The sequence below is a fragment of the Anas platyrhynchos genome, chromosome 1, assembly GCF_047663525.1.
Source record: "Anas platyrhynchos isolate ZD024472 breed Pekin duck chromosome 1, IASCAAS_PekinDuck_T2T, whole genome shotgun sequence".
Taxonomy (NCBI): Eukaryota; Metazoa; Chordata; class Aves; order Anseriformes; family Anatidae; genus Anas; species Anas platyrhynchos.
In genome coordinates, this window is record NC_092587.1 from 207397812 (window position 1) to 207417609 (window position 19798).

At 46.5% G+C, this 19798-nt stretch overlaps 1 protein-coding gene across 4 annotated transcripts in view; it reads right to left on the reverse strand.

The window, feature by feature from the left end:
* DCHS1 (dachsous cadherin-related 1) overlaps positions 1 to 19798 on the reverse strand; it is an 80646-nt gene that overhangs the window by 45787 nt on the left and 15061 nt on the right. The window contains exon 1 of one of the 4 annotated variants that reach the window (XM_027465901.3): positions 4261 to 4587. The exons of 2 other annotated variants lie outside the window; for them this stretch is intronic. The gene's annotated coding sequence lies outside the window, so the exon portion shown is untranslated. Of the gene's footprint in view, positions 1 to 4260; positions 4588 to 19798 lie in introns of those variants that run through there. One more of the 4 variants, XM_038179045.2, reaches the window with a different exon arrangement.

The window sequence follows — 19798 nt, forward strand, 5'->3', positions numbered from 1 at the left end:
CTGGTTAAGAGGGAGCAGCAAAGGAAGGACAAAAGAAAAACATGTGGAGGGAAAGCCTACCAGGTATCTCCTGCCTGATTGCTCTGTATCACTTATCCCTCATGAGATTAAAAGGTGTTAGAGCAGAGGGTGCCCAGAAGGAAGGCCTAGGACAGCACCTTACGTCAGATAAGCAGAGCACACCTGACCTCTTGCTGAGGTTACTAGCTGGTACCCTATCACATAAGCTATTTTCTACACAGCCAAGCATTCTTCCCAACCACCAGCTCTCCCAGCAACATTGGAGTCAGCTGCCCTACAGCAGAGGGTTCCTGTGCCTTTAACAGCTGAATGCTTCCAGTGAGGCTGAGAAAGGCTGTCTGCAAGACCACAGAGATTTTTGGACAAGCAGCAGCCTAGCACCTCTCTATACTGAAAAATACAATCTTAAACTGGGAGAGAGCCCAACAAGTGACCCTGCTGAATCCACCCCCCCCAGTAGCATGCTTTTCAGGACAACAGGGATTTAGGCTCAAAAAAATGTGAAGTGCAAATCGGGTGTCCCTAGAAGGGAGCAGCAGAACTGGAGTGGGCTTACATCCAGTGAACAATAAATCAGAATGGCTCTATTGCAAAGGACATACCCACAGCTGGGAATGCCCAGGATAAAATCCTGTCCTCCTAGGGCGGACAGGGCCCATTGTTTGGCCTGGCACAGAGATCTGTGGATGCCCCAAGCTGGTACCATGGAGGGTGGTGGTGGTACAGTAAGAACGCAGCAACTCCCTCTGAACTGCCAGCTGCTCTGGCTCCTTCCCCGTCCCACACCCTCCCCTGCTCACTCTCCTCCTTTGTCTCCTTCTTACTGCTCCTTGCTCATTCTGGCTCCTTCACTCCATTTCCCCCTGCTGTAGCTTCATTTCACTGCAGCAGTGGGGGAGGGACGAGCAGGGAGGAGCAGCTCCCTGCAGCAACACCACTACTGGACACGCTGGACACACTCCCGGTGCCCAAAGGCAGTCAGCCCCCAAGGGCTCTGCCCACCCTCCCTGCGAGTAGCCAAAGCAATTCAGCAGTCAAGGACCTTGTGAAGAACACCAGCCCCAGTGCTGCTTTTAGCCCCCGGTAAACGAGGCTTAGTGGTCTGCAGGGATGGCGGCAGCATGAGCTCACACTTGGACTCTCTTGAAAGCATTTGCTGCTGGTCCCATAACCACACTCAGGAGCTGCTCATGTCAGACATAGGACGGCAGGAACCTCCCTGTCTTGGGGGACGGAGGTGGCTGATACTGCCTTAGTTTAGGGACTAAGAATGGCAGCCCTTGGTCTACAGAACCCTACAGCAGTGTTAACCCTTTCCAGGGGATGTAGTATGGTTATTCCTTGGTCTTCTTTTCCACCTCAGGAAATCAGCTTAGGTTGATTTTTCCTGTGGAAATCTTGGGTTAGTGACAGAAATAAAATTTTTAAAGTGTTTTCTTCGTATGAAGATATATCTGTTTACTTCAATGGGCTATACAAACTAGAAACCTACATGTATGTATACACCCAGTGCCTGACTTCATCCATGGCAAATAAAACCACACACTGTTCTTGCACCTAGCAAATATGAATCCTCATATCTGCTCCTCTCTTTCAGGAGCAGAAGTAAAAAGAAGTTACATGTACTTGTGGGCTGCTAGCTGGTGACCTGCACCAATTCAGTGGTCCCGGTCAGGTCCATCTCTTTCTATTGGAATTAATTAAATTTCTACAGCTGAAGGGGTAACTAAACACATCCAGAACTGGAGGAATGGGGCCCAAGTTTGCTTCTGTGATGAAACTGCATCATCCTAACTGTGACTCAGTTGCCCAGGTCATGGGAAGGTACAAGGCAGAGGGTTCAAAACCTTGGCAGGTGAGTAGATGAAAACTTAAGGAAAAGAAGGGTAGAAGAACTAGTAGACAGACATACAGAGAGAGGCAATGAGGTGATCTCAGTGGCTGAGGACAGGATTAAGCTGGAAGGTCTTGGATAGTGCCCAGCACTGATCAGGGCACAGATATGGGAACAAAAAAAAAAAAAAAAAAAAAAAAAAAGGTTTGATTCTTGATATGGCTTTTGGGAAGCAGAAGGGAGTGCAGTGAGGTTTTGTGGGCTACTTGCATAGGGGCGGGGAAACTGGTAAAGTCAAGCTGAAGAGTGCAAAGAGCAGTTGAGAGCACTGGGACAACCGAGGAACAGACTAGGGTTCTTGGGGTGAGGAACAAGCGTTCTTGGGGTGATGAAAGTCTGTGTGAACTTCTCCCTTTCTATCCTCCCTGTATGTATATGGGTAGGTTCAAAACCTAGCTACCTCTTAGGCAAAAGATGAAACTGCAGGTTGCCAGATTGCACGAGTCCATAGTACTAACAGCCCTCTGTTCCTATGAAGTTTGCAGGCTTGGGTCGGCAAGGAAGACAGACGGCAGTGACCTCAGTGCATGCAGAGTCACCAAATCCAAACAGCTGCTTCCAATTAGCAGATAGCTCAGTGCTAGGGGCTGGCTCAACTGGTCCAGGCCCAGCCTGTGTAATGTGAGCCAGACTGCCCTGCTCCCTCTATGTCCCTCCCACCATTGGGCACTGAGTTCCCTAGTAACAATTGGCAGCAGAAGCCTCTGAAGAAAACTGTTAGCATCACAGTCTGTCCAGGGAGGAGGTTGGGGTCCAGAGCCAAGTAAGGAGGCTGACAGGAAGGGTGCTGCAGTATACAGAGGCATCCCCAGGCCTAGGGCTGATATGCCAGGGCACCAGAAGCACCAAGCCTAGGCTTACGAGATGTCACATTTATAAAAATAAATAAATAAATAAGGATTTACAGAAGGGCCAATGCATGCATCCCTGTCTGCCTACCAGTGGCATTGGATCTCATGTCAGCCATGAGGATGGGAAAGCAGGCCTACACTGGCCCCAGCAGAGAAGCTAGAAATGAGCCCACTGTGCATGCCACAAACAGATGTCAGAGCGCTTGCTGTGCAAAAGCTCCATCAAAGCTGCAGATGCTGCTGCCATATCCAAAGCCTCACATGAGAGGCCATGACTCATATAATGATGTTTTTGAGACTCCAGTCCAGATCAGGAAAGATGCAGAAGCCTGTTTAATCTTTGCTGAGTACCACTCCACTGTCCTGGAACATGTTCTTCTCTTCTACATTCACACAGGTCTCTCTGAAGACTTTCAGGTTCTCTGCCTTCAGAGATAGACACAGTCCAGCCTCATTTGCAGTGCAGCCCAAGGCTAACAACTCACTTTCAACTTCTATTGTCTACCATGACCTACAGTTAAGATGCCTCCTGGCCATTCCATCTCCTCCTACCTGGCCCTCTTGCACCAGCACTTCAATCCCATTCCCTATTGCTCGCTCCCTGCCCTGCCACACAGCTTTATTTCCCTCTAATATCAGACCCAAGTAATGAGTCTCATGAGGATGCAATCAAGTTCCACTTCATCCCTGGTGTACCCCATTTCTGTGCCATGCCAGGGCTCCCTTTAGCCTGTCCTGTCTCTGAAAACACTCCCCCACATAGGAAGCATCTCTAATAAAAGTTCCTCACGCACTAGCCAGTTCCCACAGTCCCGGCCCACAGGCATCTGAGCACTGGCTGGGCCTCTGCCATACTGTATGCCCACGGCAGAGGTGGTCCATGTCCTTGGCTGCTTGCTGTCCAGTGGGTTCCCTGGTCACTGGCACTCCCAGGCTACCAGGGTTCTCTGTCACTCAGAGCTCTTGGGCCGTTTGACCCCCCGCCTGCTGGTGCTCCCGGTCCCCGCGCACAGCCCTATTCCCTGGTGCTCCTGGGACGCCCTGCACGGTGCAGTCCCCGTGCCGGAGCTATGCCAGCCCCGACCCTGGCCCCGGCTCTACTCGGGCCCGCAGCCCCCGCCCGGCGCCTCCGCGGCTCCTTTGCCGTGACCGCTGAGCGCCCGCCCCGCGGCGGCTCTGCCTCTGCGGCGGCACCCCCGGCGCCTCGCCCGAGCCCGCGCCCGCACCGTCCCGCTCGTCCGCTCCCACCGCCGGCCCCGCTGCCGTCGCGCCGCGGGCGAGGCCGGTCCAGCCGCGGATCCGCGGTGCTGCGCCGCGGGCGCCCCCGCCCCCTCCCCCCCCCCCCCCCCGCCTCATTGTCTGCGCAGCGGAGGCAGAACAAAGCGCCCGGTCCCGGTCCGGCCCGGCCCGCCGTGCGGCGATGCGGACGTGCGGAACACCGGGCGCAGGCGGCGGGGCAACGGGTGCGGGTCGGTCCCCGGCGCTGGCACTTACGCCGTGCGTCCCGCGCTGGCGGCGCTCACATCCCGCAGGATACGGCCCCGGCGAGACGCCCCGCAGCCGCTCCGCTACCCCGGTGCTGCGGTATCCCGGTGCTCCGGTGCCGCAGCCGCTCCGTTACTGCTGGCCGCTCCGGTACCTCCGGCGCTCCGGTGCCCTCCGGTGCCGCGGCCCCCGCGGTGCTCCGGTGTCCCGGCCTCCCGCTGCCGCGGCCGTCCCGCTGCCGCGGCCGCCCCGCGGAGAGCTCGGCGGCAGGCGGCGGGTCGGCGCTGCCTCGGCGCGGAGGCTCCTGCTGAAACCCGACCCAGCGCCGCCCTCAGCCCCTCGCTCCCCCCGCCGCCCCCATCCCCGCCCCGCCACCGGAGCGCGCCGGCGGAGCGCGGCCCCGAAGCGGCCCCGTGCCGGGAGCCGTGGCGGTGGGACGGTGTGGCGGGACAGGGAGCACGAAGGGGCCAAGGGAGCAGCGGCGGGGATAGGGGCTGCACGGAGGGGAAGGAAGGGTTGCAACCGGGATAAAGAGGGATGGGGAGGAAGCAGTGGGCGCCGGGGGCCCGGGGAATGGGAAAGGGTAGGAAGGAGCAAAGGGAGGTGGTGCGATGGTATGGGACAGAGGGCTGGGCAGAAGGCGATGGAGAGAGTCGGTGGGTGGCATTGCAAGGATGTGGGGACAGGATCACAGGGGCACAGCCTGTTCTCCAGTCTTTACCACAGCTACTTTCTCAAGTGCAGAGCCCCGGGTACAAGATTCTGTAACCTGCTAACACCTTGTCTCACATCAGGGCTTGAAACGTCTGGGCTGGACAGTACTTATCTATAGTGCCTGCCATGCAAGTGATTGGGGCCCCGCCAGTGTCTACTAAGAAAGAAAACAGGACAAGAGTGGGTTACCGTCAAGGCTGCTCCACTAGCGGATGGCTCCCTGTTTTAGCCAAGCATTGATTTGGGAGCTAATATTGTTCAGTATCTTCATATCTATGATGACACTAAATGCAAATTTTCAGGTGGTACTTAGGAGGGGCATCCGATATGTTGCACAGCAGAACTTAGATCCAGAGAGAAGTTTTAAGAACTGAGTCAGCAGAAACCTCATTAAGTTCAATAAAAGTACAAAGCTCTGCACCTGAAGCAGAACAACCCCATAACTGGTACAGCCTGGGAACCAACTCGAGTTGCAGTCCTGCTGAGATCTAAATGGAATTGGGGTGGACACTGAATGAAGTCAATAGTATGTTTTCATTGCAAAGAAGGCAATCAACACACTGTGCAACATTAGAAGGGCAAGCAGCAGGTCACAGGAAAAAGTCATCCCCCTCAGCCTGGCATACGGGGAAGCCACACCTGGACACCTATCTACATTTTTGGTTCCCTCCATTCACGAAGGATATTGAAAAACTGTAGGAGATAGTTAGGGGCCTGGCACACAGATTTTTATGGACGGACTAAAGAAGCAACCCTAGCTGTACATACAGACTTGGGGATGAGAGGCTGGAGAGCAGCCCCGTGGAAAGGAATCTGGGGGTACTGGTTGTCATTGTCCCCCTGTACTTGGCTCTGGTGAGGCCACACCTCGAGTACTGTGTTCAGTTTTGGGCCCCTCGCTACAAGAAGGACATCGAGGTGCTCGAGCGAGTCCAGAGAAGGGTGACGAAGCTGGTGAGGGGCCTGGAGAACAAGTCCTACGAGGAGCGGCTGAGGGAGCTGGGCTTGTTCAGCCTGGAGAAGAGGAGGCTCAGGGGTGACCTTATTGCTCTCTACAGATACCTTAAAGGAGGCTGTAGTGAGGTGGGGGTTGGCCTGTTCTCCCACGTGCCTGGTGACAGGATGAGGGGGAATGGGCTTAAGTTGCACCAGGGGAGTTTTAGGTTGGATGTTAGGAAGAACTTCTTTACTGAAAGGGTTGTTAGGCATTGGAACAGGCTGCCCAGGGAAGTGGTGGAGTCACCATCCCTGGAAGTCTTTAAAAGACGTTTAGATGTAGAGCTTAGGGATATGGTTTAGTGGGGACTATTAGCATTAGGTCAGAGGTTGGACTCGATGACCTTGAGGTCTCTTCCAACCTAGAAATTCTGTGATTCTGTGATTCTGTAACAGTGTGCCCTGGCAGCCAAAAGGGCCAATTGTGCCCTGGGGTGCCTCAGGCATGGCACTGCTAACCAGTCAAGGAAAGGGATTGTCCCACTCTGCTCTGCCTGGTGCAGCCTCACCTTGAGCACTGCATGCAGCTTTGGGCACCACAGCATAAGAAGGGCATAAAACTATCAGTGAACAGCCAAAGGAGGACTATGAGGAAGGTGAAAAGTCTGGAGGGCAAGGCATATGAGGAGTGGTTGAAGTCACTTGGTTTGTTCAGCCAAGAGAAGAGGAGACTGAGGGGAAGCCTCATGGTGGCCTACAACTTCTTCACAAGGGAAGAGGAGAGGCAGGTGCTGATCTCTTCTCTCTGGTGACCAACAATAGGACCCAAGGGAATGGCATGGAGCTTCATCAGGGGAGGCTAAGGATAAAGTTCTTCATTGAGAGTGTGTTTAGGCACTGGAACAGGCTTCCCAGAGAAGTGGTCATGGCACCAAGCCTGGTGGAGTTCAAGAGACACTTGGACAATGCTCTCAGACATATAGTCTGATTTTTGGGTGGTCTTGTGTGGAGCAAGGAATTGGACTCGACCATCCTTGTGATCCCTTCCAACTCAGGATATTCTATGATTCTATTATGCTATGATTCTAAGCAGTGCTTGCTTAGTCTGGTGATAAGTATGTTAAGGGGCTTTGTAATGGCACCCTAGCTGAAGGACAGGTAAAAAGATGACAGAGCCAAATGCTTCTTCATAGTGGTAGACAACAGAACAAGAACAATCACCATAATTATAGCGTGTGATATTCAGAGTGGACATTAGGAGGAGTTTCTTCACAGGGGAGCAGCGCAACACTGGAAAAAGCTACTCACACAAATTTCTACCCTTGCAAGTTTTCAAGGCAGATCTGACCTAGTATTGTTGACAGTCCTGATTCAAATGAGAGGTTGGACTATGCACCTCTGGACATCCCTTTTAATAGTGAAGGAATAGTCTACTATGAAATTACAGTTTTCATACTATTTCTATTATGTCAGTCCTTAATAATATCTTTTTTCTTTTATGATGTTCTGGTCACCCTCTATTCTCGCAAGGCCTCTTTACATTATTTCACTGATCAACCTTATCAGTATAACTTCCTCCCCCAAGATCTGCAAAAAATGAAATAGATGAGCTCCAGAACTGCATCTTGAAAAACCAGTGCATTCTCTCAAGCCTAGACGTTCTGATTTACTGATAATCTTGCTTTTTTTTTTTTTTTTTTGCCAGTCTTTTACATCTTACAGTTTTTGTATTAAATTCTGTCTTCTTCATCTGAACAAATAATCTCTCATGTGGCATTATAGCATTGCAGTTCAGATAGTCTGATCTACCTTTTTTGCTGCTCCCCCTAAAAGATCACTTATAAAGAAAGTTGTCTAATGTGCTAGTCTGACAAACTTGCTGCATTTTATCACATTTGCCATTTCACAAAATGACAGAACCACATAATCACAGAATCACAGAATCACAGAATGGGCGGGGCTGGAAGGGACTTTCTGAAGATCATCTAGTCCAACCCTCCTGCTGAGCAGGATCACCTAGAGCATGTTGTGCAGGATGGCAGCCAGGCGGGTTTTGAGTATCTCCAGAGAAAGAGACTGCACACTCTGGGCAACCTGCTCCAATGCTCTGTCACCCTCACAGTAAAGTGCCCCCTCATATTGAACTGGAATCTCCTGTGCTTTAGTTTGTGCCTGTTGCCTCTTATCCTCTTGCTGGGCACAACTGAAAAGAGATTGGCTCCATCCTCTCAATACCCTCCCCTCAGATATTTATATACATGTACATTAATGAGGTCTCAAATTTATTGTCATGTTATCAAAATCTATACTGAAACCCCTGTAAACTTGTACAAGAAATCTGCATTTGCCTAGATCATTCACTTCAGTCCTTTCTTCAGTATCTGTGATGTTTGTTATTCCCTTGACATCAACCCTGATCATTAAATACCTCTCTTCTTAGACCAGCAATTCTTGCACCTCTAGCTAGAGATGAAAATTGGTCCTTTTTGTCTAATTCTAATAAATTAGAATTTATTACTATATATATAGTAATGTGGATGTGGTCTACCTTGACTTCAGCAAGGCTTTTGACACCATTTCCCACAGCATTCCCCTCAAGAAACTGGCTGCTCTTGGCTTGGACTGGCGTACGCTTCGTTGGGTTAGAAACTGGCTGGATAGCCATAGATAGAAAACATGCTCTCTGCGTTCTTTGTGTTTCTCTAGCTCAATAGGCAAATACTGAAGCGTAATGTGATGCCATGCTAACCCTCATGTACCTATTATGCCACCACAATGACCTTGATCCTCGAGTCCCACACATCCCTACCCCAGAACTGACTTTGCATGTTCCCACCTTCTTCAACAGCATGTGGAGAGCGGTCTGGCAGCTTAGCACCTTCCTGCTAGATGGCATCTTATGGTCTCCTGCTGCTAAACTAGATAGGAGCAATCGGGCAGATAGCCCAGGAGGACTGATTAAGTTGCTGGGAGGCTTCCACTCTTGCATGTTAGAGTCTGGCTCAGAAGTCCCAAACAGGAAATCCTTCTAGGATGTGCTTGGGCTCTGATTCTCGGATGTTCACAGCAAGCAAAGGCTTCCTGCATTCAGAATGGAGGTTAAAAATAAAAGAAATCAGGCACCTGCTAGGAGGCAGAGAGGGCAAAGAGGGGTAGGATGTGGGGGGCAGGAGTACAGCTCTCTCTAAGACATGCATAAGTGTTCTCAGTTGAGATCCCAAGTCTAACTCTGCCATTTGGAATGCTTTTGAAATCTATGAAGTATACAGAAAGAGATGCAAGGTCATTTCACCTGGCAAACTGCACAGTTATCTCAGCTTTGCAGCTCTATATTCACAGCCTGGTTAAAAAGAAATGCTGCTGGGGCACTGATGCTAGATATAACCTGACTAGCTGGATTTGAACCTCACAGTGAAATAGTTCTTCATCTCCTACTTTTTCTAAATGGACACTAAGCTCCTGTCACATAAGGTTCTTTTAGCAGGCATATTTAGATGCCATGGTTTTATTCATGAGCAGCCTTGAATGTAAGTCCCTTTGCTGGTCTGCTTATGATGCATGGTTTTAGGGTACAGCAAGAAGAAATCATGGCTTCCATTCATTTGTTTCTGAGAATGAATCTAAGAAATCTGGCAGTCCTAGAAGCAGCTGGACTGGGCAGTGGTCTTAACACCACACTTATACTACATCATGCTTAAAGTAAGGATGCCTAGCCATCACCTTCCCTTTCATCCCATCCTTCTCATAGTATCCTGGATATGACTATGACAGTCTCTGTTCTTTTCAGGGCTCTATCTAGCCCAGCCCTAAATGACCTGAGCGCTTGATTGTGAATTCTGTCTTCCTTTTTAGTGGACTTCTCTAGCACAGCAAAACCTTTGAAATAGCTGGGTTTAAAATGTAGCTCTTTGCTACCTCTGTTTCTGCCCTGGACTTCTCGATTTTGCCAGTTCCATGGATTCACATCCTGCAGTTCTCTTGTAATTCAACTTGGGACTTCTCAGACAGATCATTTGGTATTATTTAAGTTATAGCAGCATCTAAAGGTAAAGATTTCAAGTGCAGCAATAAGACAATTCATGCCCAGAAGACAAAGTAATCAAAAGTGAAAACAAGCAGGTACAATAAAGAACAATGGAAGGATAAGGCTGCAAGTGAGGTAGCAGTGTTATTCTTTGCAGCTAATTTGTAAACAACAGAATAGGCAGATATGAAACAGTAGAAAAAAAAATCTAGGGCTGTCAACTGCTTCATTCCTATACCTCAAAGAGAGTTCAGAAGAACCCAGAAGTGCCTGTCAGGCTCAGCAGATGTGCATCTAACCACTTCTTAAAGCTCTCACATAACAAACATTTTATAAATTTGACAGACAATCTATCCAGTGCTAAATTTATTCACTATTATTTAAACCCATTATTTCTTGTACTATCTATCATGAACACTAGAAGTAGATTGTTCTCTTTGCAACTTTATTCTACAAACAAGGGCAGTTATCATATCTCTTCATTCTTCTTTAAGAGACACTACCCCAGAGCATTTAATATTTCCATATTGCATTTTCTCAACCTCTAATTTCCACTGGAATTCCTCAGATTTGTCTATGTTCTCTGAAGTGCAGTCACTAAGACTGAGTGTAGTACTACAAGTAAGGGCCTAATCAGAGCAATGTAGAGCCAGAGAGGTTACTTGATGTATCTTGCAAGTCATATTCCTGATTATACCATCTTATATGATGTTTATTTGTTTTTTATTTGAGTGTGCCCTCAGCTGATTCATATTCTGCCTAAACCCAACACTTTTCTGAAGAGCTACTGTTTGGACTATTATTTCTCAGTCTGTATTGGTGCAGCTGATTATTCTTACACCATAGATAATCTTCCTACCAAGGAATAATTACATTTTTTTTTTCATTTCTACCCAGCAATAATAGTAATTCTTATACAATGTAATAGCCACAATAATTCAAACTACAAAATAATCTGTAACAACTCCATTAATAGTTTTATTACATCTTACAGGATCTGCCTGTCATGCATAAACCCAGAAGAAGGCCAAGATTATTTCTGTTTGTTGTAAAACTCATCAAAAATATGTTAGTTCTTTAGGTCATGGGGACCACTGAATAGATTGTTTCATAAATCACTACCAATCCAGAGGCATGCATATAAGTTATAGTAAGAATGCTTTAAGGTGAAACACTTTTAGGTTACATCTTGATTTTGGACTTGGAAGTCAAATGTCACTGAAGATAATGCAGCCAAAACACTTTCCACTAGCTGCAAAAATTGCCAGTGAGACAGAAAGGCTTTGGTTACTTGAAATGATAACAACAACAATGCAAATAATAATAATAACAACAACAAAATAAATCAGTCTACTTGTTAATATTTCCAATCACTGTTTAATTTGTTTGATGTATGCATACACAGATATAACAGATCTCTTTAAGGTGTTTTACCTAAGTTTTCATGAGAGACAGATCAAAGCAAGATTAAACAGCACACTCATGTTTCGTATTACATCACATGATTAACTGCAAATGAGAAATCCACCTCCAGCAGTTTTCCTAATGGGGTCTTGCACAGAATTCTCTACAGTCCAATGCTTTTTAGTATCTTCACTAGCAATAATCTGCAAGGAAGTATTAACTGCCTAAAAAGAAGTACATGGAACAATAGGAAAATTACGTTATTGCAGTTTTAGTAATATGTTTAGTGTTCAATCTTTATAAAGACTGTAGAAAAGTCAAAGTGACCTCAAAGTCACAAGAATGAGTTAAAATCCACAGAACAAGTTTCAACATGGATAGCTTTAGAAAGATAAGAAAATGAAGTGAATTCTAAGGATTTGTAAGAGACAAAAAATTAAATTGCATATTATTTTCAAATCTATAAAATGAAGGCAGAACAGGAGCAATAGGATGGAACTAAAATTGTAAACAATGAAAGAAAAGAGCTGCTATTCAATGGAGAGAGGAATTAATCACTAGAATAACTAAGACAAGGTCATAACAACTACCCAGCAGACAGGATTATCCATCTTTATTGAGAGATGTGATAGTTCAGCAAAGGAGCAGGTTTTTAAAGAGTCTCTCCTTGAAGTTCTGTGGGTTTTGTGATTCAGAAAAGTCAGTGTCACGCAGTCCCAGTCTCTGAACTGCCCTTTGTGTGCTGCTTGCCCTGTTACACCCTCCTAAAGAGATGGCTGAACTGTATCAAACCATGGAATGATTTTTATGATGAGAAAAGGGAATGAGAAAATTATGAGAAGGAAACTATCTAACACATTTTAGTCTGTGAGCCAAGACAGAACTGAAATCAACATTTCCAGAGAGGGAAGTTGACTGAGCTGAGCCCTGTGCTACTGACTGCTCTACTTCCTGTCCTGGCTTCTTCCATCCTCCTGGAATCTCTTCATCCACGTTTCTGCAGCAGGGTGACCTCATTTGGCAGCAACCTCTGAGAGCTTACACTGACTAAAGTGCCTCATTCTCATAGGTGCCTCTTAGAAAGTTGCTCGGTAAGGCCTGGACTTCCTCCCTGGTAGCAAACAAGTCTCCTTCTGTTCCCCTGAAAATCAGCTGGGAGGAAGTGAGATGGGGAGGTGGTTTCCGAAATACTGTGGATTGTGATTACAGACATAGTCTCAAAATCCATGTGATGGGGGTAGGGAGCACAGGACCTGCATGGGGAATCCAGATTATTTTGGTGTGAGCTGAACATGTGCCTTTGATCAGCACTGTTCACAGGCAGATAAAAACCTGACAGCAAAGGGCTTGCTGGTGTTTTGTAAAAGGAAGAAAACAATTTGAGGGATATCCCTTTCCAAAGAAAAAGGCTTTTGCTTTGGAGGAGGTGGTGCTTTCTATATATAGTGAGGTGATTATTTCAGAATGGAAAATGTTTGTTCAGGAAGGAAAGGCTCTGAGATCAGCAGAGTCAAGTCTCACCCACATGCTGTTGGCTCCATTGGGCTCTTCTGCCTAGCAGCAGAGAACTGGGAGGAGGAGTCTGCAAGGACAAGTTGGCTGTCCAGGAATCACCCATCTACACTTGTACACTTACCAGGACCTTGGGTTCAAACTCTGCTGTGTCACACAGGAACAGGTTCTGAAGTAAGATCTGATAATTCCTATGGGGAAAAGAAAACTGAAGACGGCCAAACATCCATTTGACAAGTCAAGGTTGTCATCTACAACCAATGTACACTGGAATGCTCTAGGATATGCCACAAATACACTGTATGTGCCATCAGCTAAATAGCAACAAAGTACACTCTAACCCAACAGTCCATTATTCCATATTAAATACACCACGTGCATATATGACATTGGAACGGCACTAAATATACCTGCCACAAATAGACACAGGAAGCTGGGTTTCTTAATCTAGAGAGGAAGACATACAGACACACGTACGCACACGCACACACGAACGAACTAGTATGATATAGCACCATCTAGTGGAAATATATGTATTACACGGTCTTAATCTAAAAATAGTGGTTTTTGTTTGTTTCGGTAATATAGAATTGTTGATGAATCCTAGATACAGACCAAGAAAACTCTGTGTGACACTTATCATGTTTAAAATATTTTAAAAAGTAAAAAAAAAAAAAGCATAAACTTTCAGTTTAGGCTACTGTGATGAATATAACAAAGATGTCACCATTGAACTCAAATGGTTTAATCTATCAAAATCATTCATAAACCAAAACCAGCCCAGAGGTTAGAAATGAATATATAAGCCTACCACATCCTTAAAAAAGTTATTTAGACCAGGTTAAATCACAGATGCCTATCTTCTCCAGCAACAGAGTCAGACTATGAAAAGAAATTTAGCTGATTCTGCTTTACATAATAGTTAAAGACCATATCTGACCTAGCAGAAATAAAAAGGAAACAGAAAAAGTTTGACATATGAACCACCTTAATGTGTTTTAAAAGTCTAAAAATAACACAGGCCACTGTGAGGCAGACAAGAGGTAGAAGAAGGGGCAGGTGACTCGGGGAATATATCTAAGCATGTGGTTATGGGGTAGGGAAAACTAAAGTCCATTTTACTTGAATCTGGAGGGAGATGTGAAGTACAACAAGAAAAGTTTCTACAAGCACATCATCAGCTAAAGAAAGACTGAGGAAAATGTAGGCCCACTGATACATGGGTAGGTGCCCTGCTGACAAATGACACAGAAAAGTAGTCTTCAGGAATCCCAGGTCACTAAGACCAAAAGAAAACTGCAGCAAGGAAGACTTAACCTTAGGGAATGATAGCTTTCTACAATGAGATAGCTATATTGGTACAGGAGGGGAGAACAGTGGATATTGTTTGCCTCAACTTTAGTAAAGATGTCACACATAACATCCTTATAGAGAAACTGATGAAATATTGGGACAGTGAGGTGGACTATCTGAAACTGTCTGAAATGCCAGGACCAAGGATTGTGATCCATGGCATAAAATCCAGCTGGAGACCAGTCACCAGTGGAGTACCCTGAAGTCACCAGTTTGTCCAGTCACATTTCACATCTTCATTAATGATCAGGAAGGTGGAGCAGCACACACACTCAGCAAGTTGGCTGATAACAGAACTGGGAAGAGTGGCAGATACACTAGAGTGTTGTGCTGTCCTCCAGAGAGGAAGGCAAGAAGGTTACCAAGAGGTCAGTGGGGCAATCACTCCTCTCGAGCCAGAAGTGACAATGCCACATCTGGAGTATTGTGTCCGGTTGAGTCCAGCAAAGGTACACAAAAATGCTTAAGAGACTGAAAACTCTGTCATATGAGGAGAGGCTGAGAGAGTTGGGAATGCTGAGCCTGGAAAAGATGTAGCTTAGGGAGATCTTACCGATGTGTATAAAAACCCAATAGAAAAGAATGAAGAAGAGGAAGACAGACTCTTCTTGGTAGTGTCAATTTTTTACTTTTTTTTCCTACTTTTTTTTTTTTTTGGAAAAAAAGTAGGAAAGTAAGTGAATGGAAACATTGTTAAAAGACTGGAAACAGAGAGAAAGAGGAAGTCACAGAATCACCAAATGGCAGAACAGATGAGGTTGGAAGGGATCTCTGAAGGTTATCTGGTTTAACCCTCCTGCTCAAGCAGGGCCACCTTCAGCAGGTTGCCCAAGACCATGTCAAACTGGCTTTTGAAGATCTCCAAGAAAGACTCCAAACTGCTGGATCATTCCACAGAGGGAAGCTGCCAGTGCAGAATTACAGGCTCTGTACTAGGACCTCTGCTTTCAGTTTATATATGTTCAGGCTGCAAAACAGAATAATCTGTGAGGCAGCATTTGTGGCTGATCCTAAGTGTTGAGGGAAGCTTGGATGACAGACTGCTGAGGGAGAACAGAATGGCCTTAGGAGACTGAGCTAATTCATAATAAAAGTGGCAGATAAAATTCAGCAGAGGCAAATCTAAAGTGGAGCCTAAGGGAAAACAGTCTCAGCTTCACATGTCAAATTATGGGATCTGAGATGATTACTACACAGAGAGTGAAAGCTTCAACTTAAAAGAGTCTGGTGAAAACATCATCCTAGTGCTCAGCAGTCAAAAGAACATAAGAAATATTTGGAGCAATTAGGGAAAGAAAATCCAAACCCCAAACTGAACTGCATTATGTGACTGTGCAAACTTTTAATTGCCATGCATCTTGAATGCTGTGTGCACTTAATGGTCACTGTATCTCCAGAAGGTTACAGAAGAGCAGGAGAAAGTTCAGAAGATGGCAGCAAGGATGACCAAAGGTCCAGATCAGCTTCAATGCAAGGAACAATTTAGTCTCCATTCTGGAAAGGAGACAAATGAGGGGAATATGGAATAAGATAATGAAATCATGAGTAGCCTGTGGAGAGTGATTTTGCTCAGCCCTGTGGAGCTGATTTTGTTCATACACTGCCTCTTCTGATATAAAAGAGGTATGAAATAAAGCTAACAGAAGCCAAGATCAAAATAAACAAAAGATGGTGGTACTTCTTATGAGAAGCCATGGAACTGAGGAACTCTTTGCCATAGAATGCTGTGGATGCTCAAAAATTGTATTGGCTCAAGGGGTACCTGGATTAGTTCACAGAATAGAAATATTTGAGGATTTCTGCATAAAGGAAACCCTCTCCAGCTCATGAACTCTGTGAATCACAAAATGTTGGGTCTGGGGATGTAATGAGGTGAAAACCTTATGAAGCATGCTTTTCCTGTTCTTCCACACCTTCCTGTGCATCCATTTGTATCCAGTCTTGGAGACTGATGCAAGACTAGAGGGAGTCTTGAGCTTTTTCACTATGTCTGATTCCAAGAAAACTTTTGTGGCTATTTGCTTCATGTTCTTCAGTCCTTCAGCAACTCTCATGACAAAATTAATACCAGAACAAGGTACAGATTCTAGTAATTTCTTCCTTCTTCATGCATCAGGGATATCAAAGACAATATGAAGGGCTTCTTCAAATACATCAGTAGGAAAATGAAGACTGAGAAAATGTAGTTGGGTTGGGTGCCCTGGTGACAAAAGATACAGAGAAGGCAGAGTTGCTGAATGTCTTTTTTTGCTTCAGTCTTTACTGCTAAGATCAGCCCTCAGGAATCTCAGACCGTAGAGACAAGAGAGGAAGTCTGGAGAAAGTAGGACTTTCCCTTGGTCAAAGAGGATCGGGTCAGAGATCATTTAAGCAAACCTGACATCCACGAATCCATGGGCCCTAATGGAATGCACCCAGAAGTGCTGAGGGAGCTGGCTGACATTGTTGCTAGGCCATTATCAAACATCTTTGAAAGGTCATGGAGAACAGAAGCGCCCAAGGACTGCAAGAACGCCAATGTCAAGCCAGTCTTCACAAATGACAAGAAGGATTATCCTGGCAACTACAGGCCAGTCAGCCTCACCTCTATCCCTGGAAAGGTAATGAAACAGCTCATCCTGGAGGTCATCTCCAAGCATGTGGATGATAAGAAGGAAATCAGGATAAATCAGCATGGATTCACCAAGGGGAAATCTTGTTTAACCAAATCTGATAGCCTTCTATGATGAAATGACAAGCTTTGTAGACAAGGGGAGAGCAGTGGATGTGGTCTACCTTGACTTCAGCAAGGCTTTTGACACTGTCTTCCATAAAAATTCTCATAGACAAGCTCAGGAAGTACAGCCTTGATGAGTGGACATTGAGGTTGATTGATAATTGGCTGGATGGCAGAGCTTCAAGGGTTGTGCTTAGTGGTGTGGAGTCCAGTAGGAGGCCAGTAGCTAGTGGTGTCTCCCCCAGGGGCCAGTACTGGGTCCATTATTGTCCAACAATGGTAGTCAGGCAAAGTCCCCGGTGACTGGAAAAAGGGAAACATCACTCCCTTTTTAAAAAAGGGTACAATGGAAGACACGAAGGAAAGGAGCTACAGACCAGTGAGCCTCATCTCTGTGCCTGGCAAGATCATAGAATGAATCCTCCTAGAAGCAATGTTAAGGCACATGCAGGACAAGGAGGTGATCCAAGACAGTCAGCATGGCTTCACCAAGGGCAAATTGTGCCTGACCAATCTGGTGGCCTTCTATAATGGAGTGACTGCATCAGTTGACAAGGGAAGACTGACTGATGCCGTCTGCTTGGATTCTGTAAGGCCTTTGACACAGTGCAACAGCCTGTCGCACACTGGAACAGGCTCCCCAGTGAAGTAGTCACTGCACCAAGCCTATCTGAATTTAAGAAGGGTTTGGACTGTGCACTTAGTCACATTGTCAAAAATTTTGGGTAGACCTGTGTGGTGCCAGGAGTTGGACTTGATCCTTATGGGTCCCTTCCAACTCAGGATATTCTATGATTCTATGATTCTATGGTCCCACATGACACTCCAATCTCTAAGTTGGACAGATATGGATTTGAAGCATGGACCATCCGGTAGATAAGGAATTGGCTCAACAGCTGGACCCAGAGAGTAGTGGTCAATGGACCTATGTCCAGGTGGAGATCAGTGATGAGTGGTGTACCTCAGGGTTCTGTCTTGGGACCAGTACTTTGCAATATCATTATCAATGACGTAGAGGATGGGATTAAGTGCATCCCCAGCAAGTCTGCTGATGACGCCAAGCTGAGTGGTGTGATTGATACCAAAGAAGGAAGAGATATAATTCAAAGGGGCTGGAGAAGTGGGCCCATCTGAACCACATGAAGTTCAACAAGTCCAAGTGCAACGTACTGCACCTGGGTCAGGGCAATCCCAGAGAAGAGTACAGACTGGGAGAAGAACTTGTTGAAAGCCCTGAAGAGAAGGACTTGGGGTTTCTGGTGGATGAAAAGCTCAACATGAGTTGGCAGTACGCTTTACCAGCCCAGAAAGCCAACTGCATCCTGGGCTGCATCAACAGAGGTGTGACTAGCAAGTTGAGGGCGGTGATTGTCCTCTTCTACTCTGCCCTTGTGAGGCCCCACCAGGACTGCTGCGTCCTGGTTTGGGGCCCCTAGCACAAGAAAGATGAAGGACTCTTTACTTGGGTAGATAATGATAGGACAAGGGGGAATGGTCTTAAACTAAAAGAGGCTAGATTTATACTAGACATTAGGAAGAAATTCTACACTGTAAGGGTAGTGAGGCATTAGTACAGGTTGTCAAGAGAAGTCGTGAATGCCCCATCCCTGGAGGTGTTCAAGGCCAGACTGGATGAGGCTTTGGCCAACCTGATTTCTGTCAATGTCCCTCTGGATGGCATCCCTAACCTCCAGTGTGTTGACTGCACCACACAACTTGGTGTCATTGGCAGACTTGCTGAGAGTGCACTCAATCTTACTGTCCATCTCACCAACAAAGATATTAAATAGTGCCAGTCCCAATACCGACCCCTGAGGAACACCACTCGTTGCTGATCTCCTCTTGGGCATTGAGCCATTAACTGCAACTCTTTGACCATGACCATCCCCCCTACATGGTCCATCCATCAAATCCACATCTCTCCAATTTAGAGTCACCATACAAAAGCAGGTGTTTTGTTTTGTTGTTGTACAGAGGCCTAATACCATGTTTTCATAGGCTAAGGCACCAGACTTCCCTGGATGAATACCTACTTGGAAAAGATGATAGACCTGCATGTAGAATCTACAGAAATGGGAAAGGCACTGATTTCTACACCTGAGAAGCATAGTATCAAAAACAAAGGTGCTACTAGGAACAAGAATATGGAAATGATAATTTCTCAGGGTAGGCGAGGTGGTGGGGTGGCGATGTATGTGAAGCAGGGGCTGGACTGTGTGGAACTCCAGGTCGGCGATGGCAAAGTTGAGAGCCTCTGGGTAAGGATCAAGGGACGAACGAATAAAGGGGACGTTGTTGTGGGAGTTTATTACAGACCGCCTGGCCAGGACGATAGCGCCGATAAATTATTCTTTACAGAACTAAGAGAGGCCTCGAGATTAACTCCCCTTGTCCTTATGGGGGACTTCAACTTGCCAGACGTTAACTGGGAGTGCCACACGGCTGACACGAGCAAGTCCAGGAGGTTCATGAAGCACCTAGATGATAACTTCTTGGTGCAGGTGCTAACGGAGCCAACTAGGAAAGGTGCCCTCCTAGACCTGTTGCTAGAAAACAGAGAGGGTCTGGTGGGAGATGTGGTGATTGGTGGCCGCCTCGGTCATAGCGACCATGAAGTGGTTGAGTTCAAAATTTACGGTGACAGAAGGAAAAGTGCCACCAAAACCTCATCCCTAGATATGGGGAAGGCGGACTTCAAGCTGCTTGGGGAACTAGTCAGCAAGGTCCCCTGGGAAGCTGCTCTTGAAGGCCTTGATGTCCACCAGTGCTGGTCATTCTTTAAGCGATGCCTCCTAGAAGCACAAGATCAGGCAATTCCTAAATATCGCAAGTCAGGCAGGCGCGGCAGGAGGCCGGCGTGGCTGACCAGGAACATTCTTATGGAGATT